Genomic DNA, 27,979 nt, shown 5'->3' on the forward strand with positions numbered 1-27,979 from the left:
AAGTACTACATTTTTGTGTCATTTCTCCAAATTATGCTTCAGGCTCCCAAAACCCATGTCTGTCCCTGAGTATTATTCAACATAGAGGGCTTAGCCATCTAAGGTGCCAAGTAGGTTACAAGAGCTCAGTATCTACTTGTTGTAGTAAAAATAACAATTTTATGCTATTGCACTTAAATAGTCTTCTCTCAGAAGGTTTATTGTAAAAATAACAGAATAATAGAGATTTTAATCAGTCAAAAATGACATTTTAATAGTGATTACACTTTTTCAACTTATATGAATGGCCCCCAAAACACTTGTATGCCTTCTGGTGATGGAGAGGATAAGAATTATTCCTTTAAATCAATGCATGAGACGATATAGTTTAGGTAAAGTTAGTTCATTAAGGATTATCATAAGCAGAGCACTTAGTGGACAGACTGCATTTAAATCATCAGTCCATTGTGTACTGCTCAGTGGATGTGAGTCCCCTGAGTGCTCTCAGAACCATTACCACATACTCTGAACATTTATTTCTATCTTTAAGGATAATCACCGATGAAAACAGACATTCAAGATGGGACAGTCACTTTAAGAAAATATACACACAGATTCTCACAATCAAATTAATACCATTTTAAGAAACAAAACACTGAAGGGCTATTTGATAACTAATTTGAAACTTTACTACATTAACAACATGAGTGGTGGCTTTTTAGTAATTTTTCCATTTGATATTTCTGGCCATTATATTCAAAATTACTTTCTTGCAAAGATACATGATATCATAAGCTAATGAAGAGAGGCAATCTGAAGAGAGCCAATCCTGAGTAATCTGGGCAGGAATAAGTGAGTCCAGGCCCCATTCATAAAGTAATTCATAAAACGCACCTGTTGGGGTGTGTTTTCTGCCTTCAATAAATATTGGCATGCTCTTCCTCTCCATTGCAAGAGGAAGATTTATTGGAGTCTATGTTTTATTCTTATTCTGCGGCTTTTTTGTTTATAGAATCAAAACAGATATGAGTCACTGGGATTTCTAGTTAAACTTGAGCTGCCAGTAGACAATAGAATTAAATAAAGTATTTAATATAAGGAGGAGGGAAAAATAAGAAACCAATCAGCCATTGCTTCAAGCACAAGAACCAGGAAGGAAAATTTAGCATTTTATGAACTAGAATCTGGTGTGGGAGGAAGCTTCTGTTCTCATAACAGAAGACATTCACAGAGTGATGTGGTGACTGACTCTAACCAAGATTCTAAAATCTTGGTAGGTGGTAATTAATGTGTAACACCTGGGATAACCATTCAAAAACTTGGTCAGACATAAAGCTTGTCCTCTTTAAAAAGTCATATAGTAAATAATTTAAGCTTTGAGGGGTAGCTTCTGTCACAAATACTAAATTCTGCTGTGGTAGCAAAGAAGCAGCAGCAGAAATTACATAAAAGACTTGGCATGGTTGTTTTTCTATAAAACTTTATAAAAATAGTCCACAAGTATTCAACGGAACCTAAAACTAGTAGCTAAAATTTCAGAATGAATGAAATATTTACATAATCTTAAAATGTACCCCCACAAAATACATACACATGCTTAATATGTAATTATTAACTTCATTGTAAAGATGCCTAGAAGACATGTTATCAGCCAAGTGGTAAGATTAGCATCACCAGAAATCACATGTCATCTGAAATAATACAACGAGAACACAGTATCATTTCTATAATATTCCTGCCAGAGATCCAAAACATGAATATAATTATGAGAAAACAAGAGAGAAACTCAAATAGAAGGATATTCTTCAGAATAACTGATTTGGGCTCAAACACATCATGTCATAAAGGAAGAAAAACCTGAGGAAATAGTCTAGATCAAAAGAGACGAAAGAGATATTGTCAGGTAAATACAATGCATCATTCTTGATTGGATCCTAGACCTTAAAAAGGACATTATTGGGATAATCGGCAAAGTTTGAATAGGGTCAATGAATTGCATGGTATCAACACCAACATGAATATCCTGGTTTCCATGGTTATATACTGTGGTTATTTAGGAGAGTGTTTTTAGAAAATACACACTGAGGCATTAAGGAGTAATGGACATCATATCTTTAACTTACTTTTGAATGGTTGAGAACAACTATATATAAGGGTAGGGAGACAGAGAATGATAAATAAATGTGAGAAAGTATTAATATTTGGAGTATCTGAGGAGAAAGTATAAAAGAATTCTTCACAGCATTTTTACCATTTTTCTGTAAGCTTGAAAGTATTATGAATACAAAAATAAAAATGACTATTATATATCAGCTAAAGGCAAGAGAAAAACACCCAGATCTCTGGGAATACATAAAAGGATTTTAAAACAATGGGAGGCTGGTGTTACCTATACATACAAGAGGCAGAACATCAATTCATCAGAAATTTCCAGCTAACTTTGAACAGAAGCTTAACTTCCAACAACATGTAATTCAATTAAGGAAAAAACACTGAGCTTAGTCAAAAAGAAAATGCTCATGAAATCGTGGTTTGTACTTCAATACACCTCAAAACAATTCCATCAGTGTTAAAGGAGTTACACACATAAAAATTTAAGAATGGGTCATAAAAGCAGCATATTACTGTGATAGTGTATGTATTACCAATGGCCTAGAGCTGCCACCAGGTTTAAATCTAAACCAAGAAAATTGTACCTTAGAATGGGGTTAATCTAGGTATTACTGATCACTAGATTTGTGCAATTGATAGAACCCCTCTTTAGGTAAAAAAAAAAAATACAAAGTTATAAATAAAAATTAAGTACAAAATTATGAATCAAAAATAAGTACAATAGTGACTGTTAAGAAAGAGGAAACTATGACAAATTACACATTTTTAAAAGGTGACAAAACTAATTTTTAAAAGATAATATTTTTATTAATCAGATGCTTGGAATGACTTCATGTATTTCCCTTGATATTGTAGCTGTGTATTTTTTGATCACCTTTTCATGACAAAATTCTGTGATAACATAGGCTATAAAGAAATAGGAAGGGGCTTTATGCTAGTGAGGAGCCCTGAATCCTAAGTCATTAGCTACAAATAAGCCCACTTTTGCCTCAAATTCTCAGATGTCACCATGCATGCAGAGATGGCTAAAAGGATGATCTCTGAGCTGATGAAGGACTAGATAAACATAGAAGTCCAGCGGCTCTCCTAGCCAACCTAATATGTTGACCCTTGAGGCTTTTTACAGATAAATGTGGACAACTTGAAAATAAACTTTTGAAACATGATAGGTTTGGTTATTTATGCAACAGGGTGAATAGAACCAAAAACTCTATTGCTAAATAAGTCTAAAAGAGCTCCTTCAGTAAATATAAATAAAAATTCTAAGTGATAAGCAGCATTGGGTCATGATTTACTTGACCACACTTTGTGTGTGTGTGTGTGTTGCATAAAATATTGGTGTTTCTTACAGCCAGTCGCATCTTGGATTCCCTAATATGAGGGCCATTGATTTTGTTCCCTTGTTCATTATGAGAAAGTCAAGGTCAGAAGCCAAGGAGTTTAAAACAAAACATTTACAAAAACTGAAAACTTACAGTGACTTAAAACCCATTAGGTTGTCAGCTGGGTTGGACCTAATTAGAACAATGGAGGTCTTGTTTGGGTAGGGTCCCAGTGCCAGGATGATAAAAAAAAAAAAAAAAAAGCAATCAGGTGCAGAAAAACCACAGAACAGACTTGAGCTAAAGTCCTACTAAAGATACAAAGTGAGAAAGCTAATTCTAGAGCAGAAGCAAGAAGGTCAAGAGCGAAAGCAGGCAGAACCCAGAGGACTACCAAAAACAAAACAAGACTGTGTTAACCTCGGTTAAAGTCCACGTAGCTCTCGCTTTCCTCTCCTGGCTCCTTAAAGGGTTCCAGGAACACAGCTGGAAAGCATCCACCATATCAGGAGTAGTTGAAAAAATGCACCTGTTTAATTAGAAAAGACAAAGCTAAAGAGTTAGAACCATCCTCACATTAAAGAGCTGCAGCCCTGCAGAACAGGAAGCAAATTTATTCCATATGATTCCATGTGTAAAACTAAGACCAACATGTAGAATTTATAAGAGGCAGATTCTGAGCACTGAAAGCAAGGCCTTTGCTAGAATTATTTGCCTCTGTTACCTGCAATAGCGGTTGGAACTTTCTAAATTATCAATGATATTGGTATCATAAAAATCAATAAAAATAAGAAAGAATTTATCAGCAATTACTGTAGTTCAGTTGTGGAATGGAAGCTAGTGATCCCTTCTGAGGTTAGGTATTTTATCAGAGGTTTGACTATAGTAACAATCTTATACATAATTTGAACAGTGTATAATACTTATTCTGTTTTATCTTACACATATCATTACATTTAATTCTCACAAACACTCTATGAAAGAGGTTGTATTATTAATTCCATTTCATAGATGAGGTAACTGAGACACACAGATCATATACCTTGCCCAAAGTCATACATTAGACAAACGTTTAAGCCAGGATTTGAACAAAATGAACCTGATTCTAGAACCTTTGTCTCAAACACCATACTTTTCATCTGGCAGAGAGGAGTTAGAATAAAACCCAGTAATGTATGAGAAGTCTCTAATCACAAAGGCTGCAGTCTTAGAATAAAGTTGGAAACCATAAAAAAGCAATGCATGTGTGCTAAGTCGCTTACAGTCATGTCCAACCTTTTGCAACCCTGTGGACTATAGTCTGCCAGGCTCCTCTGTCCATGGGATTCTCCAGGCAAGAATACTCGGAGTGGGTTGCTATTCCCTTCTCCATGGGATCTTCCCAACCCAGGAACTGAACTCACATCTCCCATAGCTCCTACAATGAGGCAGATTCTTTACCGCTGAGTCACCGGGGAAGCCCATTTTAAAAATATCCCTGTCCACATCCATTTCTTTACATACAGTCTACATATTATTGGAATGAGAGTTATCTCAAGAACCTGCTGGCACCAGATGATTTAGTATTTCACTGAATCCCAAAATGAGATAGACCCTAGAGATCTAGCTGGCTACCTCTTTTTATTTTGTGTCATAGTAATATTTCCTTTCTCTTAATCCATCAAAACCAAATTTTAGCTGTTCACACTTGTCAAAAAATACAAAATAAATATGGCTTATAGCAAGTTTGGTCATATGATGCTAAATACTTTTAAAAAACTAAGTGTTCTTTTTATTCACCCTACAAGTCTCTGATCATGCTGGATATTAGGTCAATTTTTGTTGATATCAGATCATCCACTTTATTTTTGGTTAGTTTAATCTCTATGTTAAGGCTGTTAGCCCTATTACACAAAGTGCTTATTAAGTACCGCGACACAAGACGTAAGACACTAGATGTATTACTATGAAATAATAAATCCTTTTTGACAGTATTAAAAATACTAAATAAAAACTAAAATCTGTTTGTTTTTAAATTTTTGGTCCTGTTCCAGATTTTCAACATTATCCAAAAGTGAAATTAACTTTCTTTCTTCAGTTTGCAGCAAGAACTTCGAAAGTTCAGAAACCCCAGCTCAGCCACCATTAGAAATGCTCACTCAGCCTTGGCCACATGCCAAGCAATCTTCTGTTTATTCCACTGCAGCTAATTCAAAGTCGTGAGAGTGACACAGATGATTAAGTGCAAGAGCTGGTGATGTGTGCAGTGGAGCAGTCAGACAGAGTACATGCCTAGAGAAGAAAAATCACTCCAAGGGGTCCAGAGTCAGTAATTATACTGTTAAGGAAACGTACAAAGAGGCAGATGTCTTAGATGTATTTGTTAGCTAGGAAATGCTATTCCAAAGGAAGATATGTAAATGTATAGTTTTGAGATTTCTAAGGAGTCTCTGGAAACGCAATGTAAGATTGGCTCCCAGGAAAGGAATAAAGGTAGTAGCCATTCCTGTGCAGCTACTGAATATCATGGGCTTCCCAGGTGGTTTAGTAGTAAAGAATCCACTTGCTAACGCAGGAGACACAGGTTCCATTCCTGCATGGGGAAGATTCCCTGGAGAAGGAAATGGCAACCCAGTCCAGAGGTCTTGCCTGAGAAATCCCACCAATAGAGGAGCCTGGTGGGCTGTAGTCCATGAGGTCACAAAAGGGCAGGACACAACTGAGTGACTAAACAACAACCAGGTAGCAGAGACGATACCACACGTTTCAACGTTATGATCTAATTCCATCCTCCCAAAGTCAAAGGTCACCAAACAGTAAGTGGCAAAAGGAACAAAGTGGGGTCATTTGTAGAGAACTGGATGGAACTAGTGTTTGTCATACAGAGTGAAGTAAGTCAGAAAGAGAAAAATATACATTAACACATATATGGAATCTAGAAAAATGGTACTGATGGACATATTTGCAGGGCAAGAACAGAGATGCAGATGTAGAGAACAGAGTTGTGGACATGCAGGGTGGGGAGGGAAGTGGAGGGTGAGAAGAGGGAGATTACAATTGACACAGATACACTACCACGTGTAAAAGAGATAGCTAGTGGGAAGCTGCTGTAAAGCACAGGAAGCTCAGCTCAGTGCTGTTTGATGACCTAGATGGGTGGGATGAGGGTAGGCTGGAAGGGAGGGAGGTCTAAGAGAGAAGGAACTGATGTATGCATACAGCTGATTCACTTCATTGTACAGCGGAAACTAGCACAGTATTGTATTAATAAAGCAGTTATATTCCAATTTTTTTAAAAAAGTGGCCGCTACAATTTGAACTCAAATCTTCACGATTCCAAATCCATGCTCACCCTACTATATTAACCTGTTTAATACGGCTTCCCCTATGGCTCAGCTGGTAAAGAGTCTGCCTGCTATGCCAGACACAAGAGACCCAGGTTCAATCCCTGGGTCAGGAAGATCCCCTGGCGGAGTACATGGCAACCCACTCCAGTATTCTCGCCTGGAAAATCCCATTGTATTGCTGACCCTGTTCCTGATGCCAATTATCTTGTTGTTCGCACTGTCCGCCCTGTTTGCTGCGCTCACAATAGGCAAAGTGGGAGCTAAGAAGCTGGAAGAAGACGCCGAGGAGGCATAGGAACTGCAGACGCATTTATTCTCTCCTGGCTGGCGCAGCAGCCGTAGCAGCTGCTGCTGCTGCTAAGTCGCTTCAGTCGTGTCCAACTCTGTGCGACCCCATTGACAGCAGCCCATCAGGCTCCCCTGTCCCTGGGATTGTGCAGGCAAGAATACTGGAGTGGGTTGCCATTTCCTTCTCCAGCCGTAACAGCAGACATGCCATATGCTCTCCTCTCCTGGCTGACCCACTGGACACAGCCATGACGCAGCAGTAATGCTGTCACTTTTGAATGGAGCTCACATACGTGCACAGCACAAAGTAGTTGGTGACCGAGCCAGTACCCCATGATGCGCATGCGCGGCGCTATAAATCTCAGCTGTTATGTAATCATCATTTACAAAATATGGGGCGAATGAGCCTGAACACACCATCTTGGCTAATTTTCTTTCTCCCCACACCCACGGAGAGAGGAGCCTGGTGGGCTATAGGCCACAAAGAGTCGGACACATATGATGGGTCTTAGCACAGTAGCCCAATATATTGAGTAATACGTTGACAAATTTGCCTTTAATAAGGCATTGAGTTTTCTTCCCAGAGTCTAATGCTGCACTAGATACGTGATGTGTTGTTGTATGAGGTTACACAGCCAAATCAATCTGTGGACGTGTTAAAGAATGAATGTTTAATGGGACTGTCAGCAATTGCTTGGTGGTACCAGAGCGGCAAGTCCATGAACTTTTCAAGAAGAAAACTCTGGGCAACCCATATTTTCAATCTGGAAATGGAGACAGCACTTAGATCTCGTCAACTGCGCTGTAGTGCTTACCTTGCAGATTGAGATGGGGACCTTACCCACATGATTCATGGGCTGAAGCCTGCATATGTCAGGATGTATAAATTTCCTAGGAAAGAACCAAACAAGGAAATGCAACCTCAGCAAAGAACCTGAAGAAGACATGGAGACAGAAATAAGAGGATCTAGGACTTCTACAGAAAGCCAGGTTTAGGTAATAAAACTTCTGATAAAAGAAGGGTGAGGGATGTGGATACTTGACCCCTAAGGGGAAACAGAAGTTACCAATGAAGAAAGGAGACTCCAAATGTGCACACCAGCTATCTTAGAAGTTAAAGAGACTCAGAGTTCTAGCCTCTCTCATCCTGAAAATGAAATGAGGACCAACAATTCAATGCTACAGAATTCTATATTTTAGCCCCTAGAAGAAACAACTAAAAACTGGATTCAACTGAAAATGGAATGAGTTGTGTGGGGTGGTAGGAAGATTCTTGTTAATGGAGATGCCATCCAACTCAGTAAACACGTGCCTGCATGCTCAGTCATGTCTGACTTTTTGAGACCCCATGGACTATAGCCCACCAAGCTCCCCTTCCATGGAATTCTCCAGGCAAGAATACTGGAGTTGGTGGCCATTTCCTTCTCCAGAGGATCTTCCTGACCCAGGAGTTGAACCTGAGTCTCTAGCATATCCTGCATTGGCAGGTGGATTCTTTACCACTGTGCCACCCGGGAAACACACAGTTAAGCACGCACACACAAAAAACACTTCTGGGGAAAATTACTATTGTCATGGATGCTATGAAGATATATAATTCACATGTTCTGTGATTTTCCCTCATGCCTCCCATTTTTCTCTATTATAGGAAAAGACCTGAAACATTTGCTTCATGTTCTGAAAACTCCCTTTCCTGACTTTTTCTCTGTTTAGTAGATGCCTCATTACCATCCACAGTAACCCCCAACTTGGATCAATCATGCTTTTTTTCCCCTAATTAGCCTATTTGGACATGTCATTGTTCCCATATTTATCACTGTATATTACTTCACCCTGTAGCATTATGTCAATGGCTCCATTTCAAATGTAACCTATGAGTTTTTTAAATATAACTTTATTTATTTTTGGCTGTTCTAGGTCTTCATTGCTGCACTGGCTTTTCTCTAGTTGTGGTGAGTGGGGGCTACAGTCGGTTTTGGTGCTCAGACTTCTCGTTGCGTTGGCTTCTCTTGTTGTGGAGCGTGGGCTCTAGGGCACACCGGCTTCAGTAGTTGCATCACACAGGCTCAGTAATCGTGGCTTCCAGGTTCTAGTTGGGCTCAATAGTTGAGGCAGAAAGGCTCAGTTGCTCTGCGGTGAGTGGGATCTTCCCGAATCAGGGAAGATCTTCCCATTTCTCCTGCCTTGGCAGGCAGATTCTTATCCACTGAAGCGCAAGGGAAGCCCAATCTATGATATTCATTGGGTTCTATCAGTGGGAGAGTAGAATACAAAGATCAAAACCTAGAAGAGAGATTATGATGAAGTATCCTCCTTGCCAATTATGCATTGTTCTGTTTAAATCAATATTTCCCCCATCTTTTAATATACACATTCTCAAGCCATAGAACATTTTTCTTTGCTTTTCAGATCCATTTTAAGTTCATTGTATTAGTATTCTCAGGCTAGCTCATCTGGCTTCCATTATTGTTCCTGGCAGTTGATTCTTGTTGCATTACCACTTTTGTATTCAAGGAAACATGGAATTACAGAGCTGGAAGAGAGCCTAGAAATCATTTACATGAAGTGCCTCATTTTATAGATTGAAAACTAAAGCTTCTTAGAAATGATATGATTTGCCCAAGGTCATAGGATTAGCAGCAGAACTGTAACCACTCTTTTGATGGTATCATCCTGACTTCCCTGTCATAGGAAAATTGCCCATTTTCCTAATAATAATAATTGCTAATGACAAATGGCCTACCCTGACACTTGCCATCTGACCATTCCTGTTACTGAATCCCCAGGCAGCCAGGCTCTGATTATCTGAGTAATTTATCTCTTAAAAACTATGATAGGTAAAAACAGTCTTTTCTTTGTCAAAGACAATCATTCCTTCTGGTTTAAAGATCATTATATAGAGATACAAGTTCAATAATAAATCCAGTTATATTTACCTTTGGAAATATACTAATATTGAGGTGTGTGCGTGTATGATAAAAGAGGAAAGAACTTTAAACAAAAGAGTCATATGAGCCAAAATCAAGTGAAATAAATAATATTAATTCTAAGAAGAAGGAATTTCTTCTTGTCCTGTGTGATGACCTAGATTAAAGATATATGGGGTTGTTTATTTAAAACATAGTATAAATTCAAGCAAAACCTATCCATTTTCTAAATCTGAAACAAAACAAAACTGGGATATCACAAATATCAGACCAATGCATGCCATGCATTCGTGTCTCTCGTTTTGTTTGAACTCCTAATCAGCACTAAATTGCTACAGATGGCACAAATAATGTCACCCTACAAACATTAGTTCATCTCGACATCCATCGGCCCACAGTCCATCTGGTGGGAAAAAAAACAAAAACAAAAACAGAAACCGACATTTACTGAGAACCAACTACATGTTAAACTCTTTCACATGTATTATCTTGTGTTGATGCCCATGATGGTCTTGAGAGGCAGATATTGTTATTCCATTTGCCTTTAAGAGATAAAGGAACTGAGATCATACACCTTAAAAATGGTAAAGCCAGAACTTGAATGTAGATCTAGTTAATCTCTTTTCCTCTACATCGTACTGCCCACTCCCAAAAGACTACCAATATACCATAGGATATTCATTTAGCTGCTGTGTCATCCATTAGCAAATGAAACAAAAGAAGGAAAGGACTCTGCGGATACCGAGAAAAATGTCCAAGTGGTTTAGCAGTCTGTGCGAGAAGACGCATCTGCCAGGCGTGGAGGAGAGAGGTCAAGTGGCCCGCTCAAGTGAAGCAGCAAGATAGAGGCTGAGCCAAGGTCCTTTTGTCGGTCTTCACCTTGAGCCTGGGCAGAGCACCAACACCATCACACATGTTTTACATAAGTGCCATTTTTAGGATCAAGGAGCAAGATAGGTAATTGATGATTTGAAAGAATGGATATGAGTATTCATCAATGCCCTGGATTCGCTATATCAGTGATCAGTGATGAGGGCATAACAAGGACTCCCAAAACTTTTCTTATAAATAAGAGGTATTATTTATGATAGCAAAATCTTACACTATCCCCGTCCAAATGTCGCTTAGCACACCTGGTGTACTAAGGGATTATAGCACTCAGAAACTGCTATTTTTAAAAATGAAGATTATTTTTGAGGGACTATCACCTGTAGAGTTATAAAAATGTTGACAGCCAGCCTTCTTCTCTTTGCCAAGTCTAACCAGATTCATAGATTCAGAGTCGAAAGGGCTTGTACATGTTTTCCTGATTTTCTTCCTTTACATTCTCTTTGCTTTTGTATTTCTTCCTTTCCTCAGTTTTAATTTTTTTTTAAGTGTTTACTGTGTGGTGGGTGGTGAATGAACTCAAAGAAGAAAGGGAATCTAACAGAGAGGAGCTAGGGAGATGGGATACAATTATATAAGTAAATAGCTAATATTTGCATGGTGTGTGCCTGCTAAGTCACTTCAGTCATGTCTGACTCTTTGTGACCATATGGGCTGTAGCTCACCAGGCTCCTCTGTCCATGGGATTCTCCAGGCAAGAGTACTGGAATGGGTTGCTATGCCCTCCTCCAGGGAATTTTCCAGACCCCAGGGATCGAACCACGTCTCTCACGTCTCCAGGATTGGCAGACGGATTCTTTGCGATTAGCACTACCTGAGGCGCTCATTTTTATGGTGGTTCCTAGTATCCATGTTAGGTCTTCTTTGACTCTTTTCAATGTTTGCCCCTTTCTCTCAAATCCTATTATCCCTTCATTTCTTTTTGATTTCTAAATATTTCTACTTTTTCACCTTCAGCTTTTCTAGTGTTATTTTATGTTGGTTTTAGCCACTCTTGTGTTCTTTCTGGTTTAGTTTTCATTGCCAAATGATTTTAAAATTTCAAGTTCTTTCCCAAGTTCTGTAGTCACATTTCTGAGTTAATCTAATTTTCATTTAGTCTATGAAAATGCAAATCAGGACAGTGGTTGCTTCTGATGAATAGTAGAGTTTTGAGTGGGAACAAAAATAAAGAAACTTTCTGAGGTGGTAGAAATATTCTGTTTTTTGAGCTTGGCTACAAGAGTGTGGCCATTTGTCAAAATTTATTGAGCCTATATACTTGAGACTTGGGTGTTTTAATATCTCATAGGTTTTATCTCAATAAATTACACACACACAGATGTATGTATTAGTTTTAGGAAAAGAGCTTGGCAAAAATCACTCAGAGATGATACTGGCAGTGTGTTTCCTCAGTACAAGTCATCTGAGCTACACTTCTTCTAATGTTACTTGCCTTTAAGGATTAGGAACCTGAAGATATTGAATGGGGCTTCCATGGAGCTTAGCTAATACTATAGCATCTGGAGCATCAGTGGAAATGTTCTTTGAGGATTTATTGGTTAGAGGTGCAGAAAGCCCAGTGCCCCTTAGTAACTCTTTCATGGGGCTCCTTTTCAACTGCCCAAAGGAAAATTTTATGGAAACTGGTCAGCCCTGATCATCAGAACAGCTCTTTTTCATGTGAATATTCTGATTCTGGCCCCAATTATGAATAATAGTCTCTTCCCATGGGGCTAATAAAGCTTTACTGGGATCCCTGCTCTATCAGTGGCTTTTAGTATTGTGATTTCAGCTAGGCAAACTCACCTATTACATAAATTCTGGCTGAGGTACTGGGTGGAGTCCTAGGGATCCAAGGTCCATGATACTTACTCTCTACTTGGTTCTACCAGTTGGATAGATCTTTGCAATCTTGAGTAGATGCTTGAGTTGAGAAGTCCAGCTACTTTTTTTCACAGCCTCTTTGTCTACCCATTAGACCCACAAATATCTCAGCTGTTTCTCACACTGCCAACAAGTTACAGAGAAGTTGTAAGACATGTTGGGAGATAGAGATAGATAGTGAAGAGATAGATAGTGAAGCTGAAATGCCCAACTCATCCTGGTGTAAGCAGGACTTTCCTAGTTTTCACACTGAAAATTTTGCATCCCAAGAACATCCTCCTGCTAGGTAAAACAAATGATTGTTCACCCCAGGGAGCATCCTTTGGGGCTACTGATACTCTAGGGATTGGGACTCCCTATGCTGAATCCTCTCATTAAGCATAGTATCATTGACTATCTTGTCTGATTATAAAAGTATTACAAACTGTAGAAAATGTTTAAGGAAGAAAAATCACCAATAATATTGCCCTTATACTACATAAATAGTTTTGTTCTGTGCCTTTTCATTTAGCAATATATCATGAAAATTTCTCTTATTTCTAAATGTACATCAAAATATGTTTCTTTAGCAACTGCCTGATAGCCCATGTGAATAAATATACTGTAATTGTAACCATTCCTCTTTGGTTGAAATTGATTTTGTTTTTTCCCCCTCTAGCTCCTTTATAGTTTAAATAAATGCTCTGATCAATATCCTTGTATACAGATCTTCTGTGTAATGGTTGGGCATTATCTTTTGACCCTCACCTTGAATCTGCCTTATTCTCTTAGGATAGCCAACTGTTGTGGTATGCCCTGTTCTGAGGCATTTCCTAGGCTGCTGGACTTTCAGTGCAAAAACTGGGATAGTCCTAGGAGCATCAGGACAGTTGGTCATAGTACCTTTATCTATCCTTGAAGCTATAGGCATGTGTACAGATTCAGTATTAAGGCATATTAATGCCTTCTAGTTCTGAGCTTAATATCATGTTAATATCACGTTATCTAGAGCAGTAGCCTTTGCACCATGTCCAGAGAAGTAACAGAGCTCTGGGGGGACCAGAGATGGAGGAGCTGGTGCTAATGGGAAGTATGGATAAGGACAAAGCAGGCAGAATTCCAGGATCACAACCTTTGTTTCAACCCCAGAAGCTCTACTTTCAGTCATTTTACACAAACATTATCTCTGGCCTTCCCAAGAGGCTTGCCAAGTGGGTATTCTCAATCATAATCCAAAAAAATTAGGCTCAGAGAGGTCAAGTGATAGCAGAAGCCTATCAAGTAAAAGTTCTAGGATTAAAGACAAGGTCTCCTGAAATCCAAAGCTAAAGGTTTTCTTATTGAGTGAAACTGGCTAGAGAGTGACATGCTGCCTTACTCCGTCCTGGATTGGGAGATAGAGTGCTCTGGTGTTTCAGGAACACGATAGATTGTCCTCTAGTTCAATCTCTCGGCATTCAGTCTCCCCTGGGGGAGGGTATCAAGTGACAAACTGTAAGCTCTTCAGAAGTCTTGGTAACTTACAATGGCACCCTACATCCTGGGACTCTGTCCAGTTGGAAGGCAGAGACACTTCAAGAATTCATCAGAGTGAAATTGAACCAAACTATTTTATTTAGGTCTGGTCTCTTGGCTTTGTGGGTCACACTCGAGTCCAGGGTTGTCAAGGAGAAATATCACATGGTGTGGTGATGGAAAAGAAAAAATCTAGGGCAGAGTGAAGGTTGGCCTTATAAAAAGTGATTATGGGAAAAACAATAAAAGGTCCAAAGCAATAGAAGGTCCAGGTGTGAGGCACAAAGAGGGCATAATAGAATCATTTGTTGAATTTTAGAAACTAACCACATCTGAGTACCCTGGGTTGCAGGCAATATAGAGCCTTAGCAAGAGGTCAAATAAGACAATGACAGCATTCTATGTAGACTTGTCCATCCATAGAAACCAGCCTCAAGCTGGAGCTATGAGGGAGCCATCCAACCCCAAAGCAGGGACTAGTATGAGCAAGGATAATATGCAGGGCCCTAGTGGGTTTGCCAGTGCTCAAGGATAAAACGGAAACCATCCATAAAAACCCAGATTTTGAGGCTAATGCAGAAAGCCATATGCAATGGCTGTGTAAGGGCTCACATACCTTCCCTGACTAATCACACAGAACCAGGGGCTGGGTGTCAGCCTTGTGGAGGCCACAGAGGTTCCCAGAAATCTTGGCAGCGCCACTTGAGTCTCAGTCTTAGAGTAAGATTTCATTTACCAGACAGTGCCAAAGGAGGCAAGAAGCAAAGGAAAGAGGTGGCGTATGTGTTTAATAAAGAACTGGACTCAGTTCTGTGAGGATTGGCTCAGATGCCAAGGCGGGGAAGTGACATAGGATGAGCCTGATCATGGTGGTCATCAAGGATGCGGCTCCAGCTGCCGGATCTGTGGTCACTGTTTGTCCAGTTAAGATCCAGACTCCAGGGCTTCCCTGGTGGCTCAGTGGTAAAAAATCTGCCTGCTAATGCAGGAGACATGGGTTTGATCCCTGACCTGGGAAGATCCCACATGTCATGGAGCAACTAAATCTGTGGGCCAAACTATTGAGCCTGCATTCTAGAGTCTGGGAGCCACAACTACTGAGTTCACGTGTCATTATTGAAGCCTCAGTGCTCTAGAGCCCAAGCTCCGCAACAAGAGAAGCCACCACAATGAGAAGCCTGCGCATCGCAGCTATAGAGGATCCCCTACTCTCCGCAACTAGAGAAAATCCTGTGCAGCAGTGAAGCTATGAAGACCCATCACAGCCAAAAATAAAATAAAGAAAACTATAAAGAAAAAGAGCCGTACTTCAGGCTCTCTCACTTCCTTGCTAATGGTGTTTAAGTTACAAAAAGAAGTTCCTAAAGTGAAAAAGTAAGAGTTCATCTTTTACATAATCTTACTCCACTTATACAACCAATAAAATCAATTTGGTGTGTATGCCTCCACATATTTTTCCATCTATTTTAACAAAAATGCAACTGTATACATTGCATTCTGCAATGTAATTTTCTCATTTAACATACCAGAGACACCTTTTCTATTCATATATATATAGCTAATTTATGATTTCTAATTGAGACATTCATTTTCATGGGTTTGATAGTAATAACACCCATAATTTTCCCAACTGGCTTCCCTGATAGCTCAGTTGGTAAAGAATCCACCTGCAATGCAGGAGACCCTGGTTCGATTCCAGGATTGGGAAGATCCACTGGAAAATGGAGGCTACCCAACTTCAGTATTCTTGGGCTTCCCTTGTGGCGTTAAGAATCCCCCTGCAATGCAGGAGACCTCGGTTTGGTCCCTGGGCTGGGGAGAGCCCCTGGAGAAGAGAAAAGCTGTCCACTCCAGTATTCTGGCCTGGAGAATCCCATGGACTGTATAGTTTCTGGGGTCACAAAGAGTCTGACATGACTGAGTGACTTTCACTTCCACTTTAACTCTACCACAGTAGCATTTGTCCATCCTTTTGCATCCGTTTGGCAAGGCCTCTGCAAAACAGTAAAACATCAGATTCCTCACCTGCGTGGTTTAAAAAAATGATGATGGATCTGATCAACAAGGAATGCAATCTAAGCGGAGGGACGAGGAAGCAGGGAAAGGAGGTGGAAGAGACATGATACAGGGGCTCCAGGTATTTTCATAGGCATATTTATTGCACTTAGGGGTGGTTTCTTGTAGTGGAAAACACATGAATCTGAGGGGAATCAGAAGTCCTGAATGTGGGTTTCTTGCTGTCACTAACATTATCTCTGTTGACCTCAAATCTCATCTCATTATCTATAGAAAGAGACCGAGTTAGATGATGCCAATGGATTCTTAAATTCTGTGGATTACTAAATGCAGATTAAAATTTAGGTGTTAGAGGTATGTGTGTGTGTGTATGCAAACATGCATGTCCAGGCTATGAAAAAGAAAAAGTAAAGAAGAATGAAAATATAGAAGTATTAAAGAGAAACAAAAGAGCAAGTACTTAACATTTTTCATATTCTGAATTTGAGACTCCAGTTCTTATATAATCAATATTTTTAATGCTCAGAGAAAATGAATCTCTATATATCAATTTTCATATTGCAATGCAAGCAATAAATATTATGTGTCTTTTTAAAAATCTGTTGGCCAAAACAAACAAACAAAAAAATCTGTTGGCCAGATTGCTAAGAGATAGGTAACAATACTTGTATTTGGATATTGTCAGACTCGGAGATCTTTTCTCCAAGTGTTTGGGAACTGAGAGGATTTAAGAAGAAGCAATGAGGAATCCGTTTTTAGCATCCTATTTAAATCATTCCAATAGAAGAATAAGTTTAATGAAGACAAGTCTAGGTGAAAAGGAGATTACCACTTGATCCTTCAAGTGTGTGTTCTGAATGAAGTTTCACTGGAGCGAAAAGTTGAGATGTCAGAAAAAACACTGTATTTTTTTCAAATCCATTAACTGCAAAACCATTGTTTTTAAGCAGTGCTGCTACATTCCTTTGACTGTCATACTGAGGATTGTGTTTCTATTTGATTTTTTTTTCTTTCAAATAATATATGAGAAATAGTGGGTTGAAAAACTTAGAACCAGTGATGATATTGGTGAACAGCTTGCAAGAATTTTACTGTTTATTGCATTTCTAGATTAGGTTGCATACTTCACTGAAGGACTGTTGTTTAACTGTCAAGTTGTGTCCAACTCTTTGCAATCCCATGGACTGTAGCCCACCAGTCTCTCCTTTCTGTGGGATTTCCCAGGCAAGAATATTGGAGCCAGTTGCCGTTTCCTTCTACAGGGGAACTTCCTGAACCAGGAATCAAACCTGCATCTACTGCATTGGCAGGCAGATTCTATGCCACAGAGCCATCAGGAAGCCCACACTGAACAACTAGCTTTTCAGTTTAGTTCAGTCACTCAGTTGTATCCAACTCTTCACAACCCCATGGACCGTAGCACACCAAGCCTCCCTGTCCATCACCAACTCCTGGAGCTTACTCAAACTCATGTCCATGGAGTTGGTGATGTCATCCAATCATCTCACCCTCTGTTGCCCCCTTCTCCTCCCACCTTCAATCTTTCCCAGCATCAGGGTCTTTTCCAATGAGTCAGCTCTTCGCATCAGCTGGCCAAAGGATTGGAGTTTCAGCTTCAACATAGTCCTTCCAATGAATATTCAGGACTGATTTCATTTAGGATGAACTGGTTGGATCTCCTTGCAGTCCATGCTCACTCTCAAGAGTCTTCTTCAACACCACAGTACAAAAGCATCAGTTCTTCGGCACTCAGCTTTCTTTATAGTCCAATTCTCACATCTGTACGTGGCTACTCAAAAAACCATAGCTTTTGAAGAGATGGACCTTTGTTGGCAAAGTAATGTCTCTGCCTTTTAATGTGCTGTCTAGGTTGGATATAGCTTTTCCTCCAAGAAGCAAGTGTCTTTCAATTTCATGGCTGCAGTCACCATCTGCAGTGATTTTGGAGCCCAAAAAAATAAAGTCTGTCACTGTTTCCATTATTTTCCCATCTGTTTGCCATGAAGTGATGGGGCTGGATTCCATGATCTTAGTTTTATGAATGTTGAGCTTTAAGCCAGCTTTTTTTCTCTCCTCTTCCCCTTTCATCAAGAGGCTCTTTAGTTCTTTTTTACTTTCTGCCATAAGGGAGGTGTCATCTGCATATCTGAGGTTATTGATATTTCTCTCAGCAATCTTGATTCCAGCTTGTGCTTTATCCAGCCCAGCGTTTCTCAAGACGTACTCTGCATATAAGTTAAACAACCAGGGTGACAATATACAGCCTTTACATACTCCTTTCCCAATTTGGAACCAGTGTGTTGTTTCATGTCCAGTTCTAACTGTTGCTTCCTGACCTGCATATAGGTTTCTCAAGAGGCAGGTCAGGTGGTCTGGTATTCCTATCTCTTTCAGAATTTTCCACAGTTTATTGTGATCCACACAGTCAAAAGCTTTGGCATAGTCAATAAAGCAGAAATAGATGTTTTTCTGGAACTCTCTTGCCTTTTCCATGATCCAGCGAATGTTGGCAATTTGATCTCTGGTTCCTCTGCCTTTTCTAAAACCAGCATGAACATCTGGAAGTTCACGGTTCATGTATTGCTGAAGCCTGGCTTGGAGAATTTTGAGCATTACTTTACTAGCGTGTGAGATGAGTGCAATTGTGTGGTAGTTTGAGCATTCTTTGGCATTGTCTTTCTTTGGGATTGGAATGAAAACTGACCTTTTCCAGTCTTGTGGCCACTGCTGAGTTTTCCAAATGTGCTGGCATATTGAGTGCAGCACTTTCACAGCATCATCTTTCAGGATTTGAAATAGCTCTACTGGAATGCCATGACCCCCACTAGCTTTGTTCGTAGTGATGCTTCCTAAGGCCCACTTGACTTCACATTCCAGGATGTCTGGCTCTAGGTGAGTGATCACACCTTCATGGTTATCTGGGTCATGAAGATCTTTTTTGTACAGTTCTTCTGTGTATTCTTGCCACCTCTTCTTAATATCTTCTGCTTCTGTTAGCTCCATACCATTTCTGTCCTTTATTGAGCCCATCTTTGCGTGAAATGTTCCCTTGGTATCTCTAATTTCCTTGAAGAGATCTCTAGTCTTTCCCATTCTGTTGTTTTCCTCTATTTCTTTGCATTGATCACTGAGGAAGGCTTTCTTGTCTCTCCTTGCTATTCTTTGGAACTCTGCATTCAGATGCTTATATCTTTCCTTTTCTCCTTTGCTTTTCACCTCTCTTCTTTTCACAGCTATTTGTAAAGCCTCCTCAGACAGCCATGTTGCTTTTTTGCATTTCTTTTCCATGGGGATGGTCTTGATCCCTGTCTCCTGTACAATGTCATGAACCTCTGTCCATAGTTCATCAGGCACTCTATCTGTCAGATCTAGTCCCTTAAATCTATTTCTCACTTCCACTGTATAAGGGATTTGATTTAGGTCATACCTGAATGGTCTAGTAGTTTTCCCTATCTTCTTCAATTTAAGTCTGAATTTGGCAATAAGGAGCTCATGATCTGAGCCACAGTCAGCTCCCGGTCTTGTTTTTGCTGGCTGTATAGAGCATCTCCATCTTTTGCTGCAAAGAATATAATCAGTCTGATTTCAGTGTTGACCATCTGGTGATGTCCATGTGTAGAGTCTTCCCTTGTGTTGTTGGAAGCAGGGCAACAACAACTGCTATGACCAGTGCGTTCTCTTGGCAAAACTCTATTGGCCTTTGCCCCGCTTCATGCTGTATTCCAAGGCCAAATTTGCCTGTTACTCCAGGTATTTCTTGACTTCCTACTTTTGCATTCCAGTCCCCTATAATGAAAAGGACATATTTTTTGGGTGTTAGTTCTAAAAGGCCTTGTAGGTCTTCATAGAACCATTCAACTTCAGCTTCTTCAGCGTTACTGGTTGGGGCATAGGATTGGATTACTCCTTATTTTAAGGTCAGCTATTTAGCAACTTTGAGTCAACCTGTAACCTTGATTGCCTTAAGCTATGTGACCTAACATATTCAGGGGTTACAGGGATTAAAGTGAAGTGAAGTGAAAGTCGCTCAGTTCTGTCCCACTACCCCATGGACTGTAGCCTGCCAGACTCCTCTATCGATGTAATTCTCCAGGCCAGAATACTGGAGTGGGTAGCCATACCCTTCTCCAGGGGATCTTCCCAACCCAGGGATCAACCCAGGTCTCCCACATTGCAAGCAGATTCTTTACCTTCTGAGCCACCAGGAAAGCCCAGGGGTTGCAGGGATTAGGATGTGGGCATTTAGAGGTGGGGGCTTCCCTTTTGGCTCAGCTAGTAAAGAATCCACCTGCAATGCAGAAGACCTGGGTTCAATCCCTGGGTTGGGAAGATCCCCTGAAGAAGGGAAAATCAACCCACTCCAGTATTCTGGCCTGGAAAATTCCATGGACTGTGTAGTGCACGGGGTTGCAAAGAGTTGGACATGATTGAGTGATCTTCACTTTCACTTTCATTTAGAGGTGGGGGTGGGAAAACATCAGTCTACCTACTATACCTCACCCTCACCCTAGGAGTGTTTTCAATGCTCCTAAGTATTGAAACTTTGACAGGCATCAAAGTTTTCAGCTACCAGATGAAAACTGCCAGAATTTCTGATCTTGGTCAAAGGAAAAGAGAGTCTATGAAGTAGCTGGGGTAGGGGTTGGTGGGGCAGGGGGGGCGGGGAGGGTGGTGAGGATTAAAGGATTAAAGGTTCATCTGAAAGATACACAAACTTTGGAGTCAGACAAGACTAAGATTAAAGCCCTGATTTTGCCACTTAGAGTGATGTATCACTTAGAGTGGGAAACCCACTTTAATTCCCCCAAGTCTCCATTTCCTTACCATTAATTGAAGGTTATCTACTTTACAGGAATTTTCAAATGGTTAAACTGAGATAATCTAATCCTAGAAAAAGGGTTTGGATCATAGATGCTCAATGGGTGTTAATTTCCTTTGTCTACTTCATCACTCCCCCATCAAAGAGGTAGACCACCTTACCTGACAGCCACTTGCATTAATACTTAATCAACCAACCAGGATTCATTGAGGACCGAATTTATTCATGGCATTCTGGGAGACCCTAGAGTGGGATATGCCACCATGCTTTCTTCAAAAAGATGCCAATGGGCTTAGGGAATCTATATGAACATAAGATTAAATAATAATAACAGAAGATATGGGTGTATCACGGCTGAAGTCATAAAGTGGAAGTGTGGTAGTCACTCAGTCATGTCTGACTTTTTGTGATCCCATGGACTGTAGCCTGCCAGGCTCCTCTGTCCATGGAGTTCTCCAGGCAAGAATACTGGAGTGGGTTGCCATTTCCCTTTCCTGGGAAAGGGAATAAAACTCACTCTGATTAATTGCCCTGTGACTGGTACTGCCATTCAGGAAGCAGAGTTCTGCAGACTTGAAGTGAAATGGGATGATTTCACAGAGGGAAAGGATTCGAGCAGGGCTTTGGAAAAGAAGGGTTGGATTTCGGCAACCTGTGAAGAGAGAGATTTGCAGTTTATTCTGAGCAAACCGTTGAGATTCTTCCCTCTAGCGACCTTCAAAAGACCTTGTTTTCTCTCAGGGAAGTGTTCAGCTCAAGGCAGGCTAAGTCAGCCACAAGAACACCACCAGTAAACACTGCTGTCTCCCACATCCCCCTCTCTGACAGCCTACCTCTTTGCCAGGCTTTCTCTCCTCCTTCCCGTATCTCAACATGATACAAAACAGCCTTTCTTTTTTAGCTGAGATTATTTAGAAGCAGTGCCCATAATTACAGTAATCTTATCTCCTTTGAATTCACCAAAATTACTCCTTTTCTTTATGTCAGCACCATGGCTACATGACAGGCATTATTGGTAAGCTTTGTGTAATGGTGCAATGTTGTTTTTTTAAAGTGACATCTGCTCAAATAGACTAATGTTCTAATCTGCCTGACTCATTTGGTGGGAGCACGTCCAACAGACCAATGTGAATGGGTGGGGGTGGAGGATGCGGGAAGCAGGAAGCATTTAGAAGGATATTTCTTCAGTTTTTTAAATCCAGATTATGACTATTTCATTTCGTACAGAAGAGCAGTGGATATTCATTGTAGCAGTGGTCATGTCTAGTAATCTGAAACGGATCATGTCTCAGGATGGGTGAAGATGGTCATGCTTCTCATTTTGATTACCCTGATGATTCTCAGCCACATTTTCTTGTCCCCCACAACCTGGAGTTTCATCAGTTCATTTCCTTTCCTACTGTGCTCTCCTCAAATGAACCTCTTTGAGAGTCCATTGGTGTATCTTCCTGCTTTCAAAATCTGGGCTTTCCTATGTCCAGTGGCCTCCGTCTCTTTGGAATCCTTCTTCCAAGGGCATTCAGCAGCATGTGGTCTCTGTCCACTTGCTTACTACTCAGTCCATTTGCTGAGGGATCCTATGTGCTAGGCCTCAGGGCCACAAGGGTGGGTAAGTCAGAACTCTGTCCCCAGAGAGCTCCCGGTCTTGTCAAGCCATGATCAAGGGGAGCCCCAGGACACCAAAAGACTGAAACCGAAATCAGAGCATCAGAGAGGCGGTGACACTGAGCAAGAGGCAAAATGTTCATCTCTGCTTACAAACTTCCAACACCTCTCCGTGACTATTTCATAACATCCTCACTTTCCCGCCTGGGTTTCTAGGTCCTGCATAATCTACTCCCACCAGGGACACCCACCCCATCTCTCTCCCTACCATCACAAATCATCTGCTCCTGATGGATTAGTCTGAAAAAAAAATAATAAATTGTACACTCCCTTATTTGTAACTCTGGGTCTTTGCTCACATTTTCTGTCTAAAACAAACTCTCTACCATCACCTCCACTAACAACACCAGCAACAGTTCTCGGACCCATGTCACCATCAGAGATCAACTCATTTCCTAATTCTCTGTGAAACTTCTTCCAACCACACCAAGCATTTTAAGGTTTTTTCTTAACTTTCATTGTACTGAAGATATAAGTACAATTTAGATAACATGTGTAAAAATAATAGCTAAAAAATTACAATGCACAATGCAAATATAAAAGATTGCTGTTATCTTTAACTGGTAATAGAGCTTTTAATACTTTCACCAACATTAGCTGTATTTCTTTATGCAAGTTGGCTCCTTAGCTGTAATATACAAAAAACCTATCTTGACATAGCAGGTATGTTGAAGGTTAATTAGTTATGTTGACATGCTATAAGATGTCTGACTTGTGGTAGGCAGTTCTTGATGGAATGATGATAGTAGTAAGTGTGTTTTTTTTTTCCCAGACAGGATTAGTGTTTTTCCTTGTTCCTTTATTTTTCAGAAGGCTAGGACTGATGTGCATTTGAGGATGGGAGAAGCAGAAAATTTGTCTTATGAAAGAAAGGTTATCATAAGGATAAAATTAAACATCCTTCAGAGCTTTGCAACTTTCATCTCATAATTCAGAGAAGAATTAGAATATTGTAAGGGTGATGACTCCCCATTTCCCATGTCACCACTTCTGGCAAGGATTCAATTGTTTGACCCTGACAGTCGCTTAGAGACTAAGGGATCATTGTTCTCTAGTGGACAATGTTTATTAGAATTGAAGGCATGCACCAGCTGAGGGAAGTAGAGATGAAAAGAAGGGCAGGGTGGCAGCTGCCCTTTCTGGAAGGTAGTGACTTTCTGACCTTTAGAATTCAAAGCTTCTCCAGTACAGTGCCTGGATACTGAGCCATCAGCACAGAATAGTGTTTGTAAACTGGAGTGATTTCACCCACAGTCCCTCACCTCCACCCCACCCAGACGCATTTCACAATATCTGGAGACATTTTTGGTCATCATAACTTGACAAGGATGGGCATTCTATGGCATCTAGTGGGTAGAGGCCAAGCAAGGAGCTAAACATCCTAAAATAACAAGACAGCATCCCACTAAGCCTTAATTCCAAAAGATACAGGCACCCTAGTATTCACTGCCACACTATTTACAAGAGCCAGGACATGAAAGCAACCTAAATGCTCATCAGCAAAGGAGTGGATAAAGAAGATGGGGTACACGTATACAGTGGAATATTACTCAGTCATAAAAAAGAACAAAATTGTGCCATTTGCAGAGATGTGGACGGACATAGAGACTGTCACACAGAGTAAGTAAGTCAGAAAGAGAAACATAAATACCATTAATGCATGTTTGCGGAATCTAGAAAAATGGTACAGATGAACCTATTTGCAAAGCAAGAGAGAGACACAGATGTAGAGAACAGATGTAACGACGCTTTGGGGGAAGAAAGAGGTGGGATGAATTAGGAGACTGGTACTGACATATACACACTACTATGTATAAATTAGATAACTAAGGAGAACCTGCTATATACCACAGGGAACTCTACTCAGTGGTAACCACTCTGTGGTGACCTGAGTGGGAAGGAATTCCAAACCAGAGGGAATATATGTGTACGTACAGCTGATTTATTTTGCTGTAGAGCAGAAACTAACCCAAAATTGTAAATAACTATCATCCAATAAAAATTTTAAAAATTAAAAAAAAGAATTATCTGGCCTACAATGTCAATAGTGCGTCAGATGCAGAAACCCTTCATTGAAAGCAATTGAAACCCACAGCTCTGAGATCTGCTAATCCTGTGCCAAATGAGCTGAGCCCCAAACTACTTCGTCCCTTGTGTCTTCCCAGACTCGGGATCCAGAAATACCAAACTGGAATTAATAGGAATCAGTCAGCAAACCTTGAAGATCCAGAACAAATGTCACTTCCTCTATGAATCCCCGCCTAGATACATTGTTGCTGTGTCGTCTCTGAGTCGTGTCTGACTCTGTGACTCCAAGGACTGTAGCCTGCCAGGCTCCTCTGCCCATGGGATACTCCAGGCAAGAATACTGGAGTGGATTGCCATGCCTTCCTCCAGGGGATCTTCCCGACTCAGGGATCGAACCCAAGTCTCCTGCATTGGCAGGAGAATTCTTTACCCCCGAGCCACCTGGAAAGCCCCTTGATATATCGGACAGTGTTTGACCACCTTACTAGCAGCTGAGGGTTTTTAAGACAACAAGTTGATTCTAGAAGATGGAAGAACTTAAAAACCAAACATTATGATGAAGAAATCTGGAGAGTAACAACAGCAAGAAGCCACTACCACCTGAGAACTGGAAAGATGAAGAAAGGAAGCAGTGTTTCTAGAGCCCAGGAGCCAGTGAGAGCTGGGATTTCAGACACACAGAATCGCTGCACTGAGACAGAAGCAGACAGGGGAAAAGTATTCCAGTTGCTCCCTTCCTTCTGACACCATTTGCCACAGACTGGGACTCAAACCCATGTGCTGGGACTTGAACCCAGCCAAAAGCCAGTTTAGGACTTAAATCCACATGGTTGGGACTCAAACCCAGTCAAAACCATTCTTGGGACTTGAATCCACGTGGCTGGGACTCAAACCCAGCCAAAACCCACAGCACCTGGTTTCAGGATCTAATGAAGCTCAGGTTCTTGATGTCTCATTGCAGAAATAATTCAGTGAGAGACAAAGGGATAGGTAAGAAGTGGGTTTATTCAGATACAGAGAGAAGCACACTGCACAGACAGTGTGAGCCATTGCAAAGGGCGAATGTGGCTGTGGAAGATAGCGTGGCTAGTTTTTATAGGCTGGGCAATTTCATATGTTAGTGAGTGGGAGGATTATCCCACCTTTTGGGGAAGCGACAGAGATTTCCGGGATTTGGGCCGCCACCTACTCCTTGGTCTTTTAACAGTGCCTTGGAACTGTCCTGGCGCCTCTGGATGTGCCATTTTGCTTGCTGATTGAGTAGCAAGGTCTAGTCTTGCCTGCCGTCTTGGTCCCATTTGATTCCAATTGGTCTGTCTTGTGTCCTTGGGCTATGTCATTCTTTCAGAAACTGTGCCCTGCCCCTTTCCCTCCTGTTCCAAAAGTACCATGGCAACATCGTGGTTTAGGGACACCTTTTGGGCATGTGAAAATTTATGGAACATCTCAAATCAACTTGCCTGAGCAGATATTTATTTGTTTCATCCCTATCTTCAAAAGTTTCAGTCAGTAATAACAGTATCAGTAGAGAAAGGGGGTAAAAAATGACAAGGATTCCCTGGTGGCTCAGTAGCAAAGGATGTGTCTAACCAATGCAGGAGACAAAGATTCAAATCCTGATCTGGGAAGATCCCACGTGCCTTGGAGCCACTAAACCCGTGCACAACTATAGAGCCTATGAGCTAGAGCCCAGCAGCTGCAACCACTGAGGCTGCAAGCCATAGAGCCTGTGCTCCGCAACAAGAGAAGCCACTGCAATGAGAAGCCTGTGTGCCACAGCTAGAGAGTAGCCCTTTTTGCTGCAACTCGAGAAAAGTCCACACAGCAACAAAGACCCAGAACAGCCAAAAAGTAATCAATCCATTGATTTTTAAAATTACAAAATGACAAAGGGAATGGTGTTTCTCCAGTTTTAGGATGGCAACGAAACCACCTGGAGCACTTGTTATAACAGATTCCTGGACCCTAGACTCAGAGGTTCCGATTCAGTATATCTGGGGTGGGGCCTGTGATTCTGCATTTCTAACATGCTCCCAGGTGGTGCTGATGCTGCTGGTCCAGCCACTACACTTCCAGTACCATTATTGTAGAATATAATGTCCAAAGGGTAGAGAAAAGTTGATGAAAACTGTCCAGTTATCTTAGATAAAGATGTGGAGGCTTTTAAAAACTACATGGTTATACATGTAACAAGGTTAGTCACATTCCTGCAGTAGAAGGATACAGCAGGAAAAAAAACAGAAATTGAGTGGCTTGAATAAAAGACCTATGTGACTAATTTAGAGGGGGATTCTTGAGCTTACAAAGATCTTACAAAGATCTGGGAGTGCTGGGGAGAATGGCTGCCAGTCTGCCGTCAGCTTATCCACTAGCCAAGTCAACTAAACATACAGAGAGGCACTCTTACAATTTTGCAACTGCCTTGGTACCTGCTGAGGAGCGTGTCCCAACTGGGGGTGGGGTAGAGACTTGGGGACACTTTAGACCCCCTTCCAATCCATCACAAACAGATAATATAATATAAGCTAAAAAAAAAAAAATAGAGAGAGAGGGAATGTTCTCACATTTGAGCACAATTTCGATGCAAGTCTCCTAGCCAACCCTTCTCCAGCTACATTACTATCTGGAGTACTTCCTACACAGAAATACTGATGCTCCACTGCCTAGGAGCGTGGGTTAAAATCTCCTCTCTCCCCAAACCCCCACCCCCCACAGTAATGTAATCCACTTCTGTGAAGTATGTGTGAGATTTCACACAGACAGCAGGGCAGAATAAGTGATCTGGAAATAAATTATTGGCTGTCTAAACATAGACACTGAATGTAGATATTAACAGAGCTGAACACAAAACTTCCTTCCTCCTCCTTTCTTCTCCTAGTTCTTCTTCTTCCTCCTTTATTTTTCATTCTCTGTGCATTTCCAACTCCCACCTCCATCTCCACCCCTTTCAACAATCAGTGGGCTTTTTTGCAGGCTTTAAGTTCACCCTGAGCACATCCCTCTCTTCTGGACTAAATTGGCAGAACTCAAAGATGCGGACAGCACCCTCCTTTCATAACTGGGTCTCTGCTGGGCCTTTTCTCTTAACTAATCTGATTGGCCTGTAAGGATTGGGTCATCTGTGCCCAAGGGGCCCCTTCACACAGTCTCTGGGTCTGAGTGACCCAATCAGAGGATTCGGACCAGGGACCAGCTTCCTGGCCTGCTTTATCTGTAAGCCAGCTTCCTGGAATCTTTCTACCGGTTCCA

Source organism: Capricornis sumatraensis, chromosome 14, assembly GCF_032405125.1.
Source record: "Capricornis sumatraensis isolate serow.1 chromosome 14, serow.2, whole genome shotgun sequence".
Lineage (NCBI taxonomy): Eukaryota > Metazoa > Chordata > Mammalia > Artiodactyla > Bovidae > Capricornis > Capricornis sumatraensis.